This window comes from Microplitis mediator, chromosome 7 (assembly GCF_029852145.1).
Source record: "Microplitis mediator isolate UGA2020A chromosome 7, iyMicMedi2.1, whole genome shotgun sequence".
NCBI lineage: Eukaryota > Metazoa > Arthropoda > Insecta > Hymenoptera > Braconidae > Microplitis > Microplitis mediator.
The window spans coordinates 9,160,619-9,180,571 of NC_079975.1; the positions used below are offsets into that span (position 1 = coordinate 9,160,619).

Sequence of the window (19,953 nt, forward strand, 5' to 3'; positions counted from 1 at the left end):
TTTTTACCACTACACTTTTTAAATGTCTATTATAAAATAAGTAAATTCGGATTTTTTTCCGAATAATAAATATTTATTTATAGGGATTAATTATTTTTAATTTTGAGTTATATTTTGTACTATAAAAATTATATGATATCAAAAAAAGTATATCTACTAAGGTTTATTTTTTTCCTGGTGAGGTTTAGTCGGAAGACGTGCTTGAAATTTATCATTTCGAATTTGATACTCTACATTTATTATTCATAGAAGTATTATCAATAATTACATGACGTTTACGTGAAATTTTCATACAAAAAAAAAAAAAAAAAATCACTGGTTACTGAGCAATATAAAACCATGCATTTATCCTCAGTGTATAAAATTTTCATGTACATTTTGAAAAATCTAAAAATAAGAGTTTTATACATCGAAATTTTTTTTTGTTTTTTTTTTTTTTACATTAAAAATTCTGACAGCATAAAAATATTTGCATTCTAAAATATTATAAAAAAAAAAAAAATATTGTAAACTCTGCAAATATTTTAAATATTTTTATCAAAACCTTTTTTTTTAAATATAGTGATGATAATTAATTATTTCGTATATTTAACAGTCACTATAATCTTAATATAACAACAAAAATCTATATGGTGAAAAAATAATTGAATTTTTTCTGATTAAAAATATTACCACACGGCACACTTGTGTTTAGGATTCATCCTTGATTCTAGGGGGCATTGGAAATCTTCAGCGAATTCTGGCATATTAGAAAGTGGTCCAAGAATACGGAATTCATCTGGACTGTGGAATCTAGTCCTAATACGTGATTTTAATACTCCAGGCCGAATTACAGAGCACCAGATGTTGGCAGCACTGATCCAAAACATTTGTCTCGGCGTAAAAGAAAGTCCAGGAAGTGTTGGTTCTGGTTTGTGTCGATCAGCCCAATCTTTATACGCCAAATATGCTTCCTTTATACCTCCATTGTCAGCAATATTTTCACCTTGAGTATTAATACCATTCAGCTAACAAAAAAAAACAACATAAAATAAACAACAATCATTATAAAAGACGTAATTTTTATACTCTCTAAATATGAATTAGTGATTTTTCACTAATTTCAAGTGAATATTCACTAATTGTCAATGCTACAATCGTACCACGCAGAATTAGTGAATATTCACTAAATGAATATGTGAATATTGGAATTCATTGATTTGATAAGTGGATATGAGAATCCACTAAATTGAAAAGTGAATATGGGAATCCACTGATTTCATCGGTGCAAAAAAATATTATATTGCGAAAAAAAATATAAGACACTTGTAATTAGATCCGAAATGTGATTAATGTATTAGAATCATTACTTAGAGGAAGTATACATGATTTTGATTGATGGAAAAATCCCGGTGACTGCTGGGCTCGAACCTGTATCCTTCCGATTCAGAGTCTTTGATGCTATCCACTGCGTTGACCTACGCATGTGATCGCGTGAGTGTAAATAGTATATTCGTTATGATACCAAACAATAACTGATGAAGAAATAAAAAATCCGTCATGTTATGATTGACGTACTCTTCATATAAATATATTATTGTTCTGTACTTCTATTTTTTATTATTTTGAAAGTTTTTTTTTCAAATTTTTAAAAATAGCACCATAATTATTAATTATATTTATATCTAGTAAAATATTTAATTATTTGCTAGTTAAAGTTACTAGTGAAATTGTGAAATTCATAAATTAAGAAGTAAATAACAGTTTCACTTGTAGAAATTATGAAAATATCGCTAGTTCAGTAGTGAAAATCGCTAATTTGCTAGTAAAAATTATAGTACTAAGTTCATTAGTGAGAATTCACTAATTTGTTATTTAAATACACTGATTATGAAGTGAATAATGCTTCACTATCGTAATTAATGAAATTTCCACTAATTCATGTTTAGAGAGTACTAAAGTGAATTATTTATTTTCTCACTTTCTTTCCAACTTTTTTTACGGTATAATTGCGGTACTGATTAATTATACATTCAGCCTTCTCTAAGTATTTTTCTTTGGTTGACGGTGCCCACCAATCGACTAGATTTCCATCTTTATCTAACTGCCTTCCTAGATCATCAAAGCCGTGAGTGATTTCATGACCAATTATGAATCCAATAGCACCATAATTCATGTATCTCGGACGGTCATTACTAAAGAATGCACCTTGAAGAATTCCAGCAGGCAATTCTACTCAAAATAAATAAGAAACTCAATACACTGTAAAAAATCCGGAGTGAATATGGATTTTATTTCAATTCGAATTTACTCTCTCACTCAGAGTTTTGGAGTTTAAAATAAAATCACTCCGTATAAGAAGTGAATAGAGAATTTTTATGAGCGGAGTGATTTGGGAGTGACGGGGATTTTATTACAGTCCACATTCACTCCGGTCCAGAGTTTTAATACTTAAATAAATTTATATTTAATATTAGAAACAGCTCTGATTAAAAAAAATGATTAAAAATGATTTCACACGTTAAATGTCCATAAGAGACAGGATTAGAAATGATTTGAAGGATTAAAAAGTATTTAAAATGATTAAAAAACAAATCATTTTAAATACTTTTTAATCATTTTTTTTAATCAGGGAGCTGTTAATTAAAAATATAATCATTTCAATTAATAATTGATTGAGATATTAATAATTAAACTTGAAATATTATATTTTCAATATATAAAATGTTTTAGTAACTCGGTAAATTGTAATTTCAATTATAAAATACATAGTGAAAATAATATATTATTGAATGGCTATAGTGACATAGTTTTTATGGGAATATTCTATCCCACATAACAATCTTTTTCAATTCTTGAGCAGGTCTGCTTTCAAGATCGATAGGTGCTAGTGTCTTTTTCCACGTATGTGTCTTGCTGCAAATACTTGTGACCAGATTTAAATTGTAAGCCTAGTGCAAGCCTTACCCAAGAAATTCGTGCCAGATTATAACTTAATTCTGGAGGAAGACTATAGTTGAAAATAGTTGCGCATTGCTTGCTCAAGATCTGCTCAAGGCTCAAATTTGATCTCGAGCCTTGAGCAGATCTTGAGCAAGACATGCATAAGTACATATACTGTAAGTTACTGGTGCAAGAAATACATCAGACACTCTTCATTGCACCGTGTTCAAGATATCTTTAATATTCTTGCGTACGATTCCATGAGCATTACATATACAAATCTTGACATAGGTTTCTTGATACACGATCTTGCGAAAGACACAAACATAGAAGAAAACACTAGCAGCTAGTGGTGTTGCTCAAGATACTTACTCCAGAATCTTGCTCAAACACGTGTTACTAGTGATATTCCGCTACAATATGAAATGTTATCTCGTGGTATGATCGAAGTAAATCACACGACAGGTTGTGACTCAGGAAAATTATATTTGCAAAAGTTTTATTGTCGGGTGCTTATAATTTTTAATAATCATTTCACATGAATATATGGAAAGAGAGCTCGTAATCAATTTTGTACTCAATACAAATATCTAAATATCAAAGACCTAAGCTCACTATGTATTAGTAATATTTTTAATACTTTATATTCTCCGAAGGGGATTGAATAAATAAAAAGTCATTTACTCCGCGTTCACTCCGCAAATTTTTTACCGTAAGCACCTCATTATTTATTCTTAAATAATTAATTATTAATAATGTATGTGATGAATAATAAATTAATTATACATACGAATACTGTTTTCAGTTGGGTAATAAAATGCATTAAAAACAGCTGAGTGGCCGTGTGATACCCAATCACTCTTATTGACCGGTTTTCTTAATTGGCTAAATGAGTATTCTATGCGAAATAATGTCAAGTTCAACATATTTTCAAAATAAGAAGCATTGCCATCAAGTTTTAGGTTTCCATAGAATTCTTCCAATTTCGCGTCATTCAAAAGCTCATCAGGATACGCGATATGGCTTGTCATGGATGCAGCTTTTTCCAGAGCACTTTTTCTCGTCTCTTCATCCATCCAGTCAACCTGTTATAAATTATTTAAATTAGCAATATCCTATCAATTATGATGAATAAATAGAAGGACAAATAATAAATTATTTACTGTTTTTAATATTTTATTGAACTGATTACGGATGTCCGAAACCATTTCCACGGCATTTTTCTTGGCATCCTCGTTAAAATATTCCCTTACATACAAAGCTCCAACGCTTATTGATAAAGTACTGGAGACGATGTCAACACACTCCTTCCATCGAGGTTCTCTTTTTGTTCTACCACTCAGAGCTGTAGAATATTCAAGCTTTCTCTTGCGAATTTCATCATTCAAGTAACTCACAGATGCAGCAACGGCCCGCCACATTACATAATTAGCCTGTACCCTCTTTGGTGTTAATTTCATTAGTTGTTCGAAGTCTGATATGAAACTAGGAACGGTAACGATAGTTATTTCGTTGTCATCAACTTGAACATGAGGCTTGAGAATTCTGTTGAAGTATTCCTTCCAAGGGATACTTGGATATTTATTTGATAACTCTGTTATTGTCATCGGGTTGTACAGTAAGTTGCATTACGTCGTTTCTCAACCGGCAAAGATATCTAAAATTGTTAATAAAACTTTTTATATCATCATCGTACTATTAATCATTAATTGATTAAGTTAAATTTATCATTTAATTTTACATTGGCAAGTTTTATTTCAAATTTAAGAGACTTCATTAGTTCTTCTTTAGCGCGTTCTCGATCAGCACCGAGAATTACTGCAATATCGACCATGTACCGGTAATATTCTTTTACATTCTTGTCACCAAATCCTCTGGTTAAGTATTCTCGCGATAATCCAAGCGAAGCTTGATCTAACTGCAATAACAAAAAAAAAACGTTGGAAAATCCAAAATTGCACACCTCAATCGGTCATTTTATTTTTAATCATTACTTTTATTTATTTTTTTTTTATTATTAATTTTTATTCAACTTTTAAATTATTAATTTGATTATTGTATTTCTTAATTCCAGTTAAATTTTTTGAACTTTCCGCTAAGGAAAGTGAAAATTTTCGAAAATTCGGGAAGTTAGTGGTTTCGGTCCGATTTGCAAAAACTGAATTGTTATCAGATTTTGACGTTTTGAGGTCCTAGGAAGCTATCCTGACTAATTTTACGATGATGTCCGAGTGTATGTATGTGTGTACGTACGTATGTATGTAAATATTCATATCCCTTGAACGGATAAACCGATTTTGATCTTTGAGGTGTCATTCGACGCGGCTTGTTAATATCTTGGAGCTGTAAAAATTTAAGCTTAATCGGTAGTGTGCGTTCGGAGATATTTCAAAAATAAAATTTTTTCAAAATTGTTTTATTTGGATAACTTTTAATTTGCTGAATGGATTGATTCCAAAATCTAATCAGCTCTAAAACTTTATAAGCCGCGTCGAATACCACCTCAACCATCAAAATCGGTTCATTCGTTCAAGAGAAACCGTTGACGAAAGAATTCAAAAAAAATTTTTTTTTTGTTTTTTTCGAAATTTCTCAAAAACGACTGAATAAATCAATTTTAAAATTTGATCAGCTTTAGAAATTGATAAAACACGTCGATTGCCGCCTCAACCATCAAAATCGGTTATTCGCGAGATATCGTGATTCGTGGGAGAAAGAAATGCTAAAAAATGATTTTTTAGAAAACAATATGGCATACAAAAGTATTCTCGAGCTCGAAGAGCTCGAAAATGTATTTATAATAGAGTTTTCGAGCTCAACGAGCTCAAAAACAGCGGGAAGTTTTGGGGCTGGTCCGCAGGGTTAACCGATAGATCGATTTTTTTTTATTTAAACTTTTTCTAAATATCCCGCATTTTTGTTGTAGATGTCGCTCTTTTCTTTCATTCCTACTGTTTTACGCTAATGCTGCTGCCAGTAGTTGATGGGAAGAAAAAAAGAAAAAAAAAATTTACTTTTGTGATAATAACAATAGTAAAAATAAAAATGGCCGCTAAACTTTTCGTGAATAATCAGTTTTACGTTTTTAATTAATTACAATTAAACTAAATGGATTTGGACAATAATTTTCAATAGGGTTCTTGTGATAAAAAATACAAAGGTAATAAAAAAAAAATCGGTCTATCAGTTGACCCTGCGGGCCAGCCCCAATACTTCCCGCTGTTTTCGAGCTCAAGGACCTTGAAAACATTATTGTGAATTCATTTTCGAGCTCTTCGAGCTCGAAAATACTTTTGTATGCTGTTGTTTTCGAAAAAAATCGTTTTTCACCATTTTTTCTCCAACGATATCTCTCAAACGAATTGACCGATTGAGGCGGTTAAGGTGGCAATCGACGTGGTTTATTAAGTTCTAGAGCTGATTAGATTTTGAAATCGAATGATTAAATTTTTTTGTAGATATCCGAAAAAAAACGTTTTTCACTATTTTTTTGATCAACGATATCTCGCGAACGAATTAACCGATTTTGATGGTTGAGGCGGCAATCAGCGTGTTTTATCAATTTCTCAAGCTGATCAAATTTTGAAATTGATTTATCCAGTCGTTTTTAAGAAATTTCGAAAAAAAAACAAAAAAAAAAATTTTTTTTGAATTCTTTCGTCAACGGTTTCACTTGACCGAATGAACCGATTTTGATGGTTGAGGTGGCATTTGACGCGGCTTATAAAGTTTTAGAGCTGAATAGATTTTGGAATCAATCCATTCAGCAAATTAAAGTTATTTTTGAAATATCTCCGAACGCACCCTACCGATTAAGCTCAAATTTTTACAGCTCCAAGATATTAACAAGCCGCGTCGAATGACACCTCAAAGATCAAAATCGGTTCATCCGTTCAAGAGATACAGGTATTTACATACGTACGCACGTACACACATAACATACACTCGGACATCATCGTGAAATTAGTCAGGATTGCTTCCTAGGACCCCAAAACGTCATAATCTGATAACAATTCGGTTTTTGCAAATCAGACCAAAACCAATAACATCCCGAATATTTGAAAATTTTCAATTTTCTTAGCGGGAAGTTAATAAAAGTTAGGCCGATTAATTGTGTCTATCGAGAGTTATTTGGTTTACTAAATTTTATACACGACAATTGACAACTCGTGTCACTGGGATTAAAATAATTTATATTTAATTAATGGAATAATTAAGCGACTTAATATTGAGTCGAAATTATTCTTTAATAAATTGTCTTTGTGTTGGTATTAAATTTGACCAATTTTAGTGTAACCGAAAAAGTCTAGAGATAATTTAATGAGAGTGAATGAGTCAAACAATTTAGAGCGATCATAAAGCACCTTCAGTTCTTTCGCGCTTGAGGTGTGCAATAAGTATAGTAAAAATTTGTCACGAGATTTCTTATTACCCAAAATTGCAGACAGTATTTAGATGTCAAGTAACAGAGTTCATTATTTTTTCATGAATAGTTAAGGGCCGCTCATATAATACATCACGCAAAATTTTACTTTTTTAGGTCCCCTTTCCCTTTTGTTACATTTTTTTGCGATCCCCCTCTAAATATTACGTCACAAATGATAGACTCTTTCTTACTATGCCGGAAATATATACATAGAGATATTTATATACTTACAAATATGAAACAAATGATTTTTTATCGAAACAAAAAAATAAAATTAAAAAGAACGAGAAACATTTGTGAAATTGCTTGATGAGCTGCAAACGTCACGATTCCTTAAACCCCCTGACCTCCCTTCCCAGGAAAAAATGATCAGACCTGACTATGCCTGTTCATGTATGATTAGGCCTGAAATTAGACATGATCAGGCCTGATCATACCTGTCCATGCCTGTTCATGTCTGAAGCGTTAAATACGCTCAGGCCTGATCATACCTGTCCATGCCTGATCATGCCTGTTCATACCTGTCCATGCCTGGTCATGTCTGTCCATGCCTGGTCATGCCTGTTTATACCTGTCCATGCATGTCCATGCCTGGTCATGTCTGAAGCGTTAAATACGCTCAGGCCTGGTCATACCTGTCCATGCCTGGTCATGTCTGAAGCGTTAAATACGCTCAGGCCTGATCATACCTGTCCATGCCTGGTCATGCCTGTTCATACCTGTCCATGCATGTCCATGCCTGGTCATGTCTGAAGCGTTAAATACGCTCAGGCCTGATCATACCTGTCCATGCCTGGTCATGCCTGTTCATACCTGTCCATGCATGTCCGTGCCTGGTCATGTCTGAAGCGTTAAATACGCTCAGGCCTGGTCATACCTGTCCATGCCTGATCATGCCTGTTCATACCTGTCCATGCCTGGTCATGTCTGAAGCGTTAAATACGCTCAGGCCTGATCATACCTGTCCATGCATGTCCATGCCTGGTCATGTCTGAAGCGTTAAATACGCTCAGGCCTGATCATACCTGTCCATGCCTGTTCATGCCTGTTCATACCTGTCCATGCATGTCCATGCCTGGTCATGTCTGAAGCGTTAAATACGCTCAGGCCTGATCATACCTGTCCATGCCTGGTCATGCCTGTTCATACCTGTCCATGCATGTCCGTGCCTGGTCATGTCTGAAGCGTTAAATACGCTCAGGCCTGGTCATACCTGTCCATGCCTGATCATGCCTGTTCATACCTGTCCATGCCTGGTCATGTCTGAAGCGTTAAATACGCTCAGGCCTGATCATACCTGTCCATGCATGTCCATGCCTGGTCATGTCTGAAGCGTTAAATACGCTCAGGCCTGATCATACCTGTCCATGCCTGTTCATGCCTGTTCATACCTGTCCATGCATGTCCATGCCTGGTCATGTCTGAAGCGTTAAATACGCTCAGGCCTGGTCATACCTGTCCATGCCTGTTCATACCTGTCCATGCCTGGTCATGTCTGAAGCGTTAAATACGCTCATGCCTGATCATACCTATCCATGCCTGTTCATGCCTGGTCATATATGTTTATGTCTGTTCATGGCTGTTCATGTCTGCTCATAGATCTAAAATTTTGTTGACCAAGAATCTATCACGTATAAGATTTTTATTACTTGAAGTTCATACGAAACTTACATTTCAACTAAATCTCTTAGGTCAGTGGGTAGCGAGTTACACTTTCGAGCGCAAGGTCCACGGTTCAAATCCTGCACACGCCCGAATTTTTTATTTTTTTTATTTTTATAGCAATAATTATATACATGTATAATTGAATATAGTTATACATAATTATATATAATTATATAGGGCCATTTTTTATATATAATTTTTTTACCCGGATGGGCATGAACAGACATGAACATACCTGATCAGATCTGAACATGCCTGATCAGGCCTGGTCAGGCATGGCCATTTTTCATGTCTGATCAGGCCTGAAGACTCATGCCTGTTCATGTCTGATCAGGCCTGATCATTTTTTCCCGGGTTGCCACATCAAGTCACAGTAAGCGACACCCCCTTCTCCTCCAAAAGTGCGAACGTATTTTATAAGCGGCCTTTAACTCATTTTTTTTTTAAATTTTCATTAACTTAAATTTTGTTTTTAAAAATATGAGTTTTTTTGTAACTCACATCTAGAACTCGCTTCGTACTGTTTTTAAGATCAACAACAACGCCAAACTGTATGAAAGAATTAAAAAAATAACCCATTTCACGGAATTTGAAGTCAGATGCCATCCAGCTGAATTCATCATCTTTCCACATAACGCCTTCTATTACCGGCCATCCTCCAAGTTTTTTTAAGATACTCAACAAAGGAGTAAGTCCTTGTTTTTCAATAAAAACTGGAAATAACAATTTCATTACCATAAATTTAATTCAAGGTAATCATTATAAAAAAAAAAATACTAACTTTCATTCATGCAACTCTTGTAGAGAGTTTTTACCAGCCTGAATGGATAAGGCATGTCTATCAATCGCGGATCTTCAATGCTCATTTTCAATTGCTCTAAAATTTGATCACTCATAATACTGAATGTATCTACGCTGACTTTGTCATCAGGTATGATAGTTGACTTTAGGAAACCACCGCAGGCGAATCTGTAGAAATCATCACACGGGTTGACGGATGAATCCATATTTTTTAGGATCTTCGAGGCTAAAATTTTATTTTTTATTACAGACCATTTTTTTTTTTTTACAACTTTATAATTAAGGTCATTCTTAGACAGTGACCCCCACTTTTGAAAAATATTCAGTGACCTTAAACTTTTAGCAGAATGAAAATTTAATTAATTAATTTAAAAAAAATTAAAACATAAATTGAAAGAAAGAAAACGCAGTAACAATTTTGCCGAGATACAGATTTTTAAAAGAATTATTCACAGTTGATATCAATTAGGAGTTAAATGAAATTTGTTAAATAAATTTTAGCCCACAAAATTTGAAAATTCGAATTATAATTTAATATGAAGATTTTACTGGTTTATTTCCCAAATTTCGTTTCACTCCGAATTGATGTCAACTGTAAATAATTCTTTTAAAAATCTGTCTCGGCGAAATTGTAACTGCGTTGTCCTTCTTTCAATTAATGCTTCAACTTTTTTTTAATTAGTTACCAAAATTTTAAAACGGTCATTACAATTGAAAGTCATTGAATATTTAAAAAAAGTAGAGGGCACTGTCTAAAAATGGCTTTAACGATTGCTTACCGGTATGAATACATGATGGTGAGTAGCAAATGTTATCTGGAATTTGCACAACAGTAGATGAGGTTTGAAATGATGAATTAAATCCTAAAGCTACCCGAGTCGAAATTTTAGCCCTCATTTCATACTATTTTTGGGTTTTGCCCCTCATTTGATCCTCAAAAGAGCAAAGTGAGTCTCATCTCGCCCTCAATGAAATTTACTGACCCTCATTTCATACTCAGAAACCTCACGCGACTAAACTGAACCTCATCTCAAACTCATGAACCTCATACTGACCCTCATTTCATACTCAAAAACCTAACTCGACTAAGCTGAACCTCATATTAAACTCATAAACCTCATTTGATACTCATATACCCCAAGCACACTACTGTTATTGTACTATTTATGTTATAGCTCACATTTTCCACCACTCATAATATACATACATAGACACATACATACATGAAACAATTTCGTTTAGAAAAAAACTTAAAAAAATTTTCAACCTAAAAGGACTTGGATGAATTTTAGTATTGCCAAAGAATTCAATTTTTTGAGATAAAAATCAAATTTAAAAATACCAATTATATATATATATATATATATATATATATATGTATGTATATAAAATAACATAATGATGTATATTTATATAACAATATATATAAATATATGATTATATCTTATTATATATAATTTTTTTTTTCCCGGGAGGGTTGCTATATAGCTATATAATATTATAGCAATCCAAATAGTTAATATAGGGATACGTATTGCCGTAGCAACCATCTGTATAGATAGTTGATTTAACAAAACATTGTATGGGTAAAATAGCAACCTAATGATTTTTGAAATTTTAGATGGTTACTACAACCTAACAGTATTGCTACTATAGCAATATTTTTTTTCAGTATAATTGTTATTAAGATTCCAAGGAGTTATTGTTATGAACTTTTAAAAATTTTTTTGAAATTTTCTGAAACTTCATAAAATTATATAAAATATCTTCAAAATTTTACATATTTATTACCTAGATTGAAGAAGTTATTGATGGTATAGATTAAAAATTTAAGATATCGTTGTAAATTTATGAAGTGTATCTATGAGATAAATTTTCAATAATATTTAGTAAAGAACTTACTAGTAAAAGCTGGAGAAGGTTCGTCATTAGCTATTACATCCTCCTGAGAAGTAATTTTTGGAGTAGTAGTTGTTTTTATGATAGTAGGACTAGTAGTAGAAGTTTTATTATTTCCTTTGGTTATCCAATCCCAAAAAAAATATTCCAATACACATGCCTTAATTATAAACCATTAATATTTTAATATAGCAATCGAACATTGCATTTTCAAAATGTTTATACTTACTTCAGGTTCACTTTTTGATGGCAGAATTGTTGAAAAAATGAACATTACTAAAAAACTGGACAGTTTCATTTTAAGAATCGCTTTAACCTAAAACAAGTACTCTTAAATAAATTCTGCCGTTGAATACAACTTATTTGTGTATCTCACCTAATTTATACGCAAGGATGTTATTCTTTTTGATAGACTTTTGATAAAATTCTTTTCTTTATATGATACGAATTCGGCTCAATCTATTATTACACTCGATTGTTTCAAGGTAAGTTCGAAAACTTGATTATATTATTTATTTATTTTTACGCTTATCATTTGTAAAACAAAACACTAAACGTTTTCCTGGTCACGACTTTGATAGTTTAATCTATCAATTATCAAATATTTATTCTCATGTCAATAAGAATAGCCTTCACAGTAAGGTTTTCGAGCTCTTCGGAAAAATAATTTCAAGAAATCATAAACAATTATCAAGGAGAAATTCTTCAATTTTCATTTACCATTATTCTTAACGGTATAGATTAGTTTAGATAGTAATCAATAAGACAGCTCGATGTACATTTGGTAGTTTGGTTTACAAGTGAATTCTAATTAGAAATTCGACAACAATTTTTTCTAGAACTATGATTAAGGGCTTACTCGATTGCTAATAATGGAATTTCTCTTTTTTTAAACATTACACTTATTATAAAAGAATTTACATTTTACCAAAAATGGGTGTGAGTTGCTTTCTGTTTGTTAAATAAAAAATTAAAGTAGAGAACATAAATTTGATAGAAAAGAGATTTTGAATTTTCTAGAAAAAATTTCAACTCCCAAAATTTAAAATTTTAACTAAAAAATTCTTCTTCGAAGAAATTTTTATTTGCTTATAGAGTAAGTTATTGTTTTCACTTCAATGTTGGGAAATCGAGATTTTATTAGATGTCGATATTTTGGAGTCCAATGAAGATATTCTGACTATTTTCAGAGCAAATTCCGTGTGGTAAGCTTTCTGCAACTGTTAAACTGTTTAACTGATTTGAATGGTTTTTGCGGCAATCGAAACAGCTTGTCAGCCGTCAACTTTCCTAAAAAAATTCAAATCATTCGATGGAATAGGTTCGATCAATCTATTTTAAAATCCAATCGGCTTTCAACTCAATCAAACGCGTCAATTGCCGTAAAAACTATCTTAATGGGACGTTAATTCGAGTGATACACTGTAAAAAATTCGCGGAGTGAATGCAGATTAAATCCGGAGTGAATGAATTTTTAATTATTCACTCCCTTCGGAGTTAAATTCACTCCGCAGGGGAGTTTTTGCGGAGTAGATAATTTTTTATTAATTTCATCCCTCCGGAGTGAATTTCACTCCGGAGAGAAGTTTTAAAAGTATTGTTAATAAAATATAACTCCACTCAATAAAATCGAAGTAAAAATTCGCGTATTACATTATTGATCAGCTGGTATGCACACCCATACGCACATACATATTTAGGCACACACGCGCACTCGCACACACACGCATGCACACTTTTGCACCCACGCACACATTTCTATACACACGCCCACATTTGCACACACGCACAAATTCGCACACAGGCACACATTTGCACACACGCACACACTTGCACACACGCACACATTTGCACACAGGCACACATTTGCACACACGAATATATTTGCACACATGCACACATTTGCACACACGTACACATTTGCACACACGCATACACGCACACATTTTCACACATGCACACACACACACAAATTTGCACACACGCACACATTTGCACACACGTACACATTTGCAAACAGGCACACGTTTGCACACACGCACACATTTGCACACACGAATACATTTGCACACATGCACACATTTGCACACACGTACACATTAGCACACACGCACACATTTTCACACATGCACACACGCACAAATTTGCACACACGCACACAAACACCTGCACACACCCAAACACACACTCGCACGCACACACACACACACACACCTACGCGCGCACACATTTGTACACACACGCCCACAATTGCACACACGTCCACATTTGCACACACGCACAAATTTGCACACACGAATATATTTGCACACATGCACACATTTGCACACACGTACACATTTGCACACACGCATACACGCACACATTTTCACACATGCACACACACACACAAATTTGCACACACGCACACATTTGCACACACGTACACATTTGCAAACAGGCACACGTTTGCACACACGCACACATTTGCACACACGAATACATTTGCACACATGCACACATTTGCACACACGTACACATTAGCACACACGCACACATTTTCACACATGCACACACGCACAAATTTGCACACACGCACACAAACACCTGCACACACCCAAACACACACTCGCACGCACACACACACACACACCTACGCGCGCACACATTTGTACACACACGCCCACAATTGCACACACGTCCACATTTGCACACACGCACAAATTTGCACACAGGCACCATCTGCACACACGTACACACTTGCACACACGCACACATTTGCACACACGAATACATTTGCACACGCGCACACATTTGCACACACACACACACACTGTTTAGCAGTTCAATATAAATTAATATAAATTTATTTAAGTATTAAAACTCCGGACCTGAGTGAATTGGGAGTGAAATAAAATCCGCGTCACTCCGATATCACTCCGCTAAAAAAAACTCCCAGTTCACTCCGCATGCGGAGTGTTTTTTTTTAAACTCCGGAACTCCGAGTGGCGGAGTGAATGCAGAGTGAATTCGGATTGAAATTAAATCCGAATTCACTCCGGATTTTTTACAGTGTATTGATGTCGAAATTCAATAATCGGTAAAACACGATTTTTCTTAAATATTTTTATGAATAAGATACATCAAGAGAACTTGGGGATACTGCGGTAAAAGTGCTCGGGTTAATCTGGAATTCAACACAAGATAAATTCCAGTTCGGCTATTCGCTTCCAGAAGCATCACAAACTACTAAACGCACAATTTTATCTGAAATTGCTCGCTTGCTTGACCCACTGGGGATTTTGGCACCGATCATCGTCAGAGCCAAAATGTTCATGCAGAAGCTCTGCTGGCTACAGAATTTCGACTGGGATGCTACGCTATCACCGTTGCTTCTTCAAGAATGGAATTTATTTTGAAATGAACTACATCAGATCTCGAAGATTCAGATACCTCGCTGGAATCATGTAAAACAAAACGTATCTATTGAATTACATGGATTCTCGGACGCTTCACAATAACTCGCTATGGCTGCTGTCGTCTATTTAAAAGTTACTGACGCTACTGGAAGCTTAAATATGTCGCTAGTGTGTGCCAAAACACAAGTTGCACCAGTGAAACCCATAACTATACCAAGAATGGAGCTTAATGCCGCTGTCTTACTCGCTCAACTGATGGTACTCTACGTCAAGAAAGTCTTGAAACTTGAAAATGTACCAATCTTCATGTGGACAGACTCCTCACTAAGAGAAAAGTCGAGAGTCATTTTAACTAAAAAGACTTCAACTATTAAAAATTAGTTGTTGGAAATAATGCGTTAGTATGGCTAACTATTCAGTAGTTACTTATACTAAAAAAATTTAATTAAAGCAACTAACATTTTTCAGTCTCTGAAAATTGTTGTTTTAACTAAAAAAATTTAGTTGACAGTATATGAATTTTAAAATTAACAATAATTGAATTTTTTTAGTGTATGTAAATAGAAGTTGTTGTTGTTATAACTGCTGATTTAAAGTTAATATAAAATAGTTGTTATGAATATAAATCTAGTTAATGAAACTCAAATTTTGTAGTTATTATAATTGAGTTAAATGTAGGCAGGAAATGGATTTTTAATTTTTTTCTCCAAACTTGAGATTTGACTAAGTAAATGTTTTTAAATTGCCAAAAAGTTTTTATTGAAATCTCTTTATGCAAATTTTTTATTTTATTTTTTAAAATTATTATTTTTCAAAGAATTGTTTTTTCCAAAATTATTTCTCTCTTAATTTTTTTAGGAAATTTCAGTCGTTAAAAAGATTTTGAAAATAGAAATAAATATTTATAAGAATTATTTTAGGTAAGTTGGAATACTTACACTGCATATCTTCGGGAAGTGCTAGAGAGAGAAAGTAGGCATAAGACGTAGTGTCTTGTTCTAATGGATAACGATTACTTTCTCTCTCTAGCAATTCCCGAAGATATCCGAAGTCCAATTTTTTCTAAGTCCCGTAGCAAGAAATTTTTTTAAGTCCTTATATTGAAAATTATAAAGGAAAAATTTTAAAAAATCGATAAAAATTCGTATATACCATTCGATTCAGAATTTCGCGAGATGAATTTCTGTCGTATCAAAAAAAAAATTTTTTTTAATTGTTGATAAATTTAAAAAATTTTCAAAATGGTTTTTTTTATGAAAAAAAAATTTTTTTTAACTGTCATTACCCGTAATTATTTGGGTAATGGTTCAAACAAAATTACCCATTAGGTCATATTATTTATTTTTCATTTTTTCTATTTTTTATTCAACAAAAAGTGATTTTTACTTTTTTTAAATTTAAAATTCGAAAAAATTTTTTTGGAAGTTACCAAATTTTTTTATGGTTGATATATGATTTACTAAGAGAATAAAAAAAAAATTGTAAAAATATCGATTTGCTGCCGAGTTACACTCTTTTGTTTATCCGCGCGCGGACGGAATGACGCGCCTTTTCGTTTTTCGCGCTTTAATAATTTTTATCTCAGCAACTATTCGTCGTAGAGACTTCGTTCAAAATCCATTTTGTTCGTTATTAAATCCCAAAAACAATGATACTAGTTTGTCTCGATAACTTCTCAATACGTTCAGAGATATTTTATTTTACATCTAATTATTTTATAAAAAAAAAATGATCCACCTCCAAATTTATGGTAACTTTTCTCCTGATGTTTTTTCTAGTATTTTAAAAAAAATTTTTCAAAATCCATCTTTACCCACCGAAAAAATGATCTTTGAAAATTTTTTCGTGCGCATCGACTGGACTATAAGCCAATCGCATGCAAGTGAAATTTTCCTTTTTGATATTTTATTTAAATTAAGAAATTTATGTCTTTAAGGTTGGGCCGTGGTAAATTGATAAACATAATTTTATTTTTCTAATAACGTCAGAGACAAAAGTTAAAATTAAATAAGTTTATCAAAAAGAACATATTATAAACTATTGCAGAATCTAAAAATAATTTAATTTTAAAATTTCTCTAAACACTTCTCAAAAAATTTATAAGAAAATAAAATTCTAAAAGTGAATAAAAAAGAAATCAACTCATTACTAATAAATTTTTAGAAGTTTTAGAAGTTGGTAACAAAATTTTCTGTAGTTATCCAATACTAACGTTTCGGGTCTGATCGTATTAAAACGGATTGAAAAACGGAGATTTCAAAAACTGCATTGAATCGTGTTAAAGCGGATAGGATGTTGAATCCGACTCAATCCGATCCCGTTTGCTGGGATTATATATAACCATGCATGAACGAATATAGTCATTTTTAGAATCTCATTTAGAATATCTGTAAATTATTAATTAAGTAATTCAATTAGGATTTATTGTCGTTATCAATATAAATTTCGGCTAAAATTAAATAATAAAAAAAAAAAAATTATTATCCGTTGACTACTATTTTACTACGAGGTCACCCACCCAATTAATGACCCATGCCGATGCTGCTTAACTTTGGTTATCGATGAATTGTAATCTGATCCTCTAGTCTGTTCTACACTTATAATTAAGAAAAGTTTATGGCATTACTTAACTCAAATAATCAAATTGATACTTTAGACTTTTAAATTGCTGCCGAAACCTTTCAACATTTTTCAAGTATTGGGGATTTAAGTTTGATTGATAGTTGACAGAATAAAAATTAAATAACTTTGATATTAAAAAATTGTCATATTATTTAATATATATATATATATATATATATATATATATATATATATATATATATATATATATATATATATATATATATATATATATATATTTTTTATTGGAACTATATACATAATTAAATATTTATAGGTTTCATATCAATAAAGTCTGATCAGATTTAATCATACATAGACATATATAACTACATATAAGTTTATATCAGTCATGTCTGATCAGATCGAATCATATATAAACTTGTGCGAGACTATACATGAATTTATATTAGCCATGTCTGATCAGATCTAACCATGTGTAGACTTATATATGGGGTTATAACAGCTAGGTATGATTAGATCTAATTATATAGACTCATATATGTTCAGACCTGATCATACATAGACTCATATATAATCAGATCTGATCGGATCTAATTATATATAGACTTATATATAATCAGATCTGATCATATATAGACTTATATATGGGCTTATAACAGCCAGGTATGATCAGATCTAATTATGTATGGGGTCATATATAATTATATATAACCCCATATATAATCATGCATGATTATATATAACTTCATATATGATTATATATAATCATATAGGATCATATTTATGAACATATATAATCATATATGATTAGACAAAATCTGTTTTCATCGGGAATTTTGAAACAACGTTAAAATTATCTGAAAATGAATTAAAAATTTCTGGTGATTTTTTAGTGGAGAGAAAAGAAAAAGAAAATAGTTTAAAGTTTTACCTGAAAACTTCTTTACAACTTCACCGACCATTTTATTGTGAAGTTCGGATTTAAAGAATTCATCGATATTAAAATTTAATTCATCTGCCTTACTTCCGGATGAAGAATCATTCAAATTAATTGTGTTAGCCAACTATTGACCAATATTATTATCATGATAATTTTCTATATCTATAATAATCGGCTCCGTTATAGTTTGTAAGGTTGATGACTTTTCAGTCTCTGTAAATTTATAAATATATATAAATATATGTGGATTTTGAAGTACCAAAGTATACAGTAAATAATACCAAAATAATGATAATTGTTAAAAATTAAATTTGAAACTTAAACTTAATCTACTGATTGCCGTGCGAAGTTATGTATAAATGTCAGATTTTATAAAAAAAATGCTAATAAAATTAGATATAATCACATCTGTTGGCGTAAATTACTTACGATTTTGTGATACTAAATGCAGGTTTAATTGAATCCATAAACTGTATTAACAACTTGATAGCTACTTACGTGAATGATTTGTATTATTTTCAATGAGTCCATTTTGACTGGGTAATTTTGACACAGGTGTAACCGCTAGAAATAATAATCATTTAAATTTATCAAAGTAACAATGCTTACAATTTTCTGGCATTATGTAAACAAGAATAAACATGTATCTTTTTAATTACGATTCCTTACGTGGTTCGGTTGTATTATTTTTGTGACATTTACTTTTGCTGAGTAATTTTGGCATCGGGACATGTCCTGCAAATAATATGATTAGTAGTTTATAGTAATATAGTTCTCGATATGCACTATTGACAAGAAATACGATATCATTTGAGTTGTAAATTTTTCTATTGTAAAATCATAAACATATTATTTGCACACTTACCACTTTTTCTCTTTTTTGGTGGAGGTTCTTTTTCTTCGTCGTTGTCATCGCTCGTTGTGACAGACAGTAGAGATGCAAATTTTTTATTGTACTGTCGCGCAATATCAGTAGGCTTGTGAGTTCGACAGCCACGACCGAGAGTTTCTTCGGTAGAGGTATAATCAGATTCATCAGCAATTTTTCGAGCTTTATCATAAGTATCTATGAAGAGATCAAGTTAATAATTAATAATTTATTAGTATGAGCAGTTCACAAATTCTCATACGTACACTGTTAAAAATTTCTATGGTAATTTTACAAGAAATGTGTTGGAAGTCAATTGCCAATGCAGTTTTGTGATTTAATAAAACCAGTGTTGTAATTTTACAACACATTTTTTACAATTTTTGTTTTGGAAAATTGCAATACAAAAGTACTAATCTTACTAAACAGATAATAAAAAAAGATTTGT

The 19,953-nt window shown here is 32.1% G+C and overlaps 1 pseudogene; it reads right to left on the reverse strand.

Moving 5' to 3' along the window:
* Positions 1-284: 284 nt before the first annotated feature.
* Positions 285-12,059, reverse strand: LOC130671871 (neprilysin-2-like; annotated as a pseudogene).
* Between the last annotated feature and the right edge of the window lie 7,894 nt (positions 12,060-19,953).